The sequence below is a fragment of the Sminthopsis crassicaudata genome, chromosome 3 (assembly GCF_048593235.1).
Source record: "Sminthopsis crassicaudata isolate SCR6 chromosome 3, ASM4859323v1, whole genome shotgun sequence".
Classification (NCBI taxonomy): Eukaryota; Metazoa; Chordata; class Mammalia; order Dasyuromorphia; family Dasyuridae; genus Sminthopsis; species Sminthopsis crassicaudata.
Genome location: NC_133619.1, coordinates 274,160,439 through 274,165,944, shown reverse-complemented (window position 1 = coordinate 274,165,944; position 5,506 = coordinate 274,160,439). Strand labels below are relative to the sequence as shown.

Below are 5,506 nucleotides of genomic sequence, written 5' to 3'. Positions count from 1 at the left end.
CTTATGATCTCCTCTAAAGGAGCATCCTTGCATAGTCCTAATATAATCCTTCTACAAACCTCATCAGCATTTTCTTTAGCAAGTTGCATTATCATAATGTCTGTTACTGCATTTTCACCATTAGTTTGTATGACAGTTGTCTGCATAGATCCCACAAAATCAGGAAAGGATTCATTTGGCCCTTGTGCAATTTTTGTGAAGGTCTCACCCTTGTCATTTTAACCTGGGAGAAAAGCCCATGCTTTGATAGCAGCAGCAGCAATTTGCTCATATGCTGCTAAGGGGTAGTTAATCTGTACTGAAAGTCTGCATAAGAACCCTACACCTGTATGTTGATCATAGGTGATTGGAGGATTAAATCTACTATGACTACTTTGCTGGGCTTGTATCCTACAGAGCTCACTATATTCAGAAGGCTACAACAAGTTTTGTCTAGGTTCTAAACATGTCCTTGCTATAGATTTCTAGTCCCTAGGGGTTAAGACTTCATAAGCCAAATTCTGTAATAACATCTTGACATAAGCTGATGTAGCCCCATAAAGAGAGCAAGCCTTTTTCAGGTCTTTGAGGATTTCTATATCAAAAGGAGTGTATCTTCTAATTTCTTGACCTGAAGAGTTAAACTGTCGAATCACAGGATACATCGCTACTTTCAAATCAGCTATATCCTGCCCTTCTTCTGTGGCTTTAAGTAGTGTCTTTTGTAATTTAAGTCATAGAAGGGAGTGATTGCTGGGGGGGTATCATGGCCCCTCTCACTCCTCCTCCTCCCTTCATCTTGGAAGGTGAAGTTGATGGGGGCTTGTCAAGAACCAGTTCCAGTTTAGGCAGGATTGAAGCTGCCTGGTCACAGCGAAAATTACCATGCCCTTCACCACGCCCTTCACCATGTCCTTCATCCTCATTTAACTCCACATGCCCTCTAGTGATATTCCCATTTATCTGTCCTTTGTCTTCCTATTTTTCCTCATACTGCCTCATCTGGCTGTTCTGAAAATTTTTCTTTATTCTATAACTTGCAGGATTCTTTAAGGCCAATTGTATTATGTTGTATATATAGAATGTTTCCTTGGAAAATTGAATGAGGAACTTTACCATTGTAGTATTCCTTATGAGTACCCATGTCATCTACCTGGTTGATTGGTCATGTCTGGGTACTGAACTTCTCCTACCAGTTTCCAATTACCTAGCCCTATTTCTTCTTCTTTTAAGAACCAAGGGGACGTGCGTTCTAATGTACCCAAGAGTCTAATGATCTGCAACCAAGTTATAATTAAGTCTTGTCCCTTTATCAAACTTAAGCATGCTTTCTATAGTACCCCCTTGGGGTGGGGGTGGGGCTGGGGCTGGGGGAGAATATTTTCCTAATATCTGCCCCATTTCAGCTAGAAAAGGTTACTAGTTTAGCCCTTAACAAAGTAAGTTCCTTGTTTGTCTATTTAAAATATTCAACCCTATTTCCTGGTCCCCAAGGGCTTCTTCAGTGAAATTAGGGTCCTTGGTCCTGCGTTGGGTACCAAATGTGAAGACCGAGTTAGCACCCTGGATACCTTAGTATCAGCCGGAGTCAGGATAAGCAAAAGTCTTTATTATTGGTCTTTAGCAGTAGAAGCCAAGGGGAAATAGATGTATAGGATCCCCATGACCTCATCTCTTCCTCTCCCACCCAGAAGTGACCCTAGCTAGTCTCACTTCACCCCTTAGTCCCTCCCACAATTCTTTGTATACACCAAATGATTGGGCCAGCAAAGGATAGTGGGGAGGGCCATTTTCCAAGAATATTCTTATAGAGTCAATAATTAGCCTCAAATGCTTGATTGTCCAACCTCAGTGCATTAACTCAAGAGTTTCATCCTTTTACAACCTCCAATCTTAAAAAGATAAAAGAGTTGGCTTCCAAACAGTTATCACCCTGGAACTCCCTCCTCCCATCCCAAAGCAAAGAAAAAATGGCAGTCCTAACACATATCAGATATGACTTTTCTTGCACAAAGGAAAAAAAACCTGAAAAGTTATATTGAGGAGCTGCCATTCAACCACACCAATCTCAGCATAGATGTGCAGTCCCTCTCTGATTTCCACTTCCTCTCAAGATCTTGGCTAGCTATGAAGATTATCCTTTAATAACTCATTTGGACACATCTCCTGCATGGATTTTTTTCCTTTTTTATCAGAAATTCTTAAACTTTTTCCACTTGTGACCCCTTTTTGACCAAGAAATTTTTACCTGACTCCAAGGATATAAGTATAGAAAATAGGTATAGAAAACATACATTTGCTGAAAATAAGCCATAATTTCATGATCTCAACATTCAGTTATGTGTCTCAGTTTAAAAAACTGGGCTCTAGATGACATGGGTACTCATAAGGAGAAGCCTTTGCTGCCAAGTGTAGGAACTGAATCGCATAGGAGAAACTGATCAAAACTTGTTTTAAAGTTCTTAGAACTCCCAGGAAGAGCCCTCATTCAATTTACTGCAGTGAATCATCCTTATTTGAAATCCTGTTTTTGGTTGAACTATTGCAACAGCCAGTTCATTATTCTCCCAACCTTCAGTTTCTCCTTTCTCCATATCATATCTAAAAGTCAGGTTGGATCATGCCATTCCTCTACTCAAGAAGCTTTAATGGCTCCACATTAGCTTTGGGATATCATATAATCTCTTCTGGCATTTAAAGTCCTTCAGATTTTGATTCAACCTATCTTTCCAGACCAATTTTACATTATTGCTCTCCTGGTTGTTGTCATGTACAATGAATAGAATTCTGAGTTCAAATCAAATTTCAGACATCTGCTAACTGTTGGATCACTCTAGATGAGTCATTTAATCCTTTCCTGCCTCATTTTCCTGAATTGCTAAATACCTCCCAGGATTGTTCTAAGGATCAAATAAGATACTATCTGTAAAGAGCCTGACATATTGTACATGTTTATTTATTTCCTTCTACTGAATTCTAGCCAACCTGGTTTATTTGGTGTGTGAATAGCATAAAAAACCTAGTTTTAGGCAACTTATAAGGCTTCTATTCTAGTTGGGAAGACAGAAAAACAGCATAGTAAGAAACACTTACTAGTGGTATGACCCTCGGCAAATCAATTAATGTCTGTTTGCCTTAATTCACTGGAGAAGGAAATGGCAAACACCTCTCTCTTTGCTAAGAAAACCCCATGAATAGTAAAGAGGATACAAATATTAAAAAAGAAAAGAAAAGAAAAGAAAAGAAACAGTCCCTATACTTAAGAAACAAATTCTATTGGAGGAACACATAGTTACTCTAAAAAAAAAAAAAAAGCAATGGATTTTAAAATAAGGTTCAAATTCCTAAAAGGTAACAGCTGTGTGATTTTGGGTAAGGTATTTAAGTATTCTGAGCCTCGGTTTCTCCATTTGTAAAGTAAGGCTTGGACTAGATGATATTTAAAGTCCTGTCTAGCTAAAAAGTCTATGGCTCTAAGTACACAAATGTTTGACATTTATTTAAGATTTCCTATAGATCAGCACCACATTTCATATCCAAGTATTCAGTATATATAAGAATACTGAGTGCTTTTATTGCCATTATTATTCTAGAACATCATTAGGAAGGGAAGAGACTCAGAACACTTAATCAGAATTACAGATGTTACTGAATCTCACTTACAGACTCATCACAGATTCCCTCCTGTAGAATGGCTGGTTTTGACTGTGGAGCCAGCATGCTCCCTGCAGATATTGGTTAAGATATAACCACATGAGGCTGTAGCTTTGTTTCATAATCTGCTCAAATACAGCAGTATGGATGGGGTGATTACTAGCTGCCCTCCCCAAACAACTTATGTTCAAAGGATAACCTGGGAACTTATTTCTGGCTATGATTTTTTAAATATCTATTGTAAAGGAATGTGAATAATAAATAGTTTTTTTTTTTTTTTACTTTGAGTATTTAACACAAATAAAAATGTGCAAAGCTTTTTACTCATTTTCTTCACTCCTCAGTCTAGCATTTGGATTGGTGATCTTGATGGCTAGCTGAGCTGCTCTCTCAACAATGACTTTTCGGTTCTTAGACGAAACATTGTGAGCAATCTCAGCACAGTAAGATTTGTTGCACATCAGAAGCACTTCCAGCTCTTTAACATTATGTACCAAAAACTTTCTGAATCCACATGGGAGCATGTGTTTTGTCTTCTTATTGCTTCCATAACCAATATTGGGCATCAAGATCTGGCCCTTGAATCATCTTCGAACCCTGTTGTCAATACCTCTTGGTTTACGCCAGTTTCTCTTGATCTTGACATGTCTGGCAGACTGATGCTGGATGAACTTTTTGGTCCTCTTCTTGACGATCTTGGGCTTCACGAGGGGTCGGAGGGCAGGCATGGTGCCAGTGAAGAGATTGCGACCCCTCCACAGGAAGCGCTGAGGGAAAGAGATAATAAATAGTTTTTAATGATGAAAAGAGACAAATAATCCCTTTCTGTATCCCATGCCAGCCAACAGCTAATTTTCTAAACTTTTCTCCTATTATTTATTGGAAAAGAGATTCCTCTGTGCTCTCATCCACTATAAATGGTAAGTTAAGAACTCTTCAGGCTCTAGCTACATGAACCCATGATGATGAGAGTGACAGAAGGCAAATTGTTTTTGTTTGTGCAAAACCTTTTTGATTTTGCATAATTAAAATTGTCCATTTTATCATCTGTGATTCTCTCTATCGCTTATTTGGTCAAAAATTCTTCTCTAACCACAGTTGTAAAAGATTCTCTTTTATTCCTTTAACTAACTTTTTACATCTAAGTGTACATTTAAAGCTTATTTTAGAACTTAGACCATCTGTGTAAGATATTAGTTTAGATCTAATTTTTGCCAGGCTACAGTGAATTCCTCCTCCAATATTTGGGGATTCTTGGGTTTCTTGAAAACTATGCTATTATGTTCAATTGTTTCTGCATCTTGTGGATTTACTAATTTGTTCCATTGATTAACTTTTCTTCTTTTTGTGTTCAGTGGTTCTCAGTCATGTCCAGCTCTTTGTGGGTTTGGGTTTTCTTGGGAAAGATGCTGGAATGGTTTACTATTTCCTTCTTCAGTTCATTTTCCAGATGAGAAACCAAAGGCAAACAGGGTTAAGTGATTTATCCAGGGTCACACAATTAGTTAAGTATTTGAATTCAGACCATATTTGAATTCAGATGTGTCTTCCTAACTCCAGGCCTAGGACTCTACTGTACCTCCTAACTGCCTTTTTTTTTTTTAAAGCCAGTAGCAATTAGTTTTAATTGCTGCTTTGTAGTATAATTTGAGAACTAGTCCCATTAATTTTTTTTTTCCCTTTCAGTTTCTTGAGCTGTTTTTCCTCCTGAAAAATTTTCTATCCCTATTCTATGAATTAACCATTTGGAAATTTGATTCTTATGATGCTGAACAATCATTGGAGGTAATGTTGAATTTTACTATGTTGGTATGACCCATACCAAGAGTGATTTATATCCTTCAAATTATTTAGATCTATATTTCTGTAAAGA

General features: G+C 37.7%; 1 pseudogene; it reads right to left on the bottom strand.

Moving 5' to 3' along the window:
- Window positions 1-3,927: 3,927 nt before the first annotated feature.
- Window positions 3,928-4,408, bottom strand: LOC141559490 (large ribosomal subunit protein eL32 pseudogene; annotated as a pseudogene).
- Window positions 4,409-5,506: the final 1,098 nt, after the last annotated feature.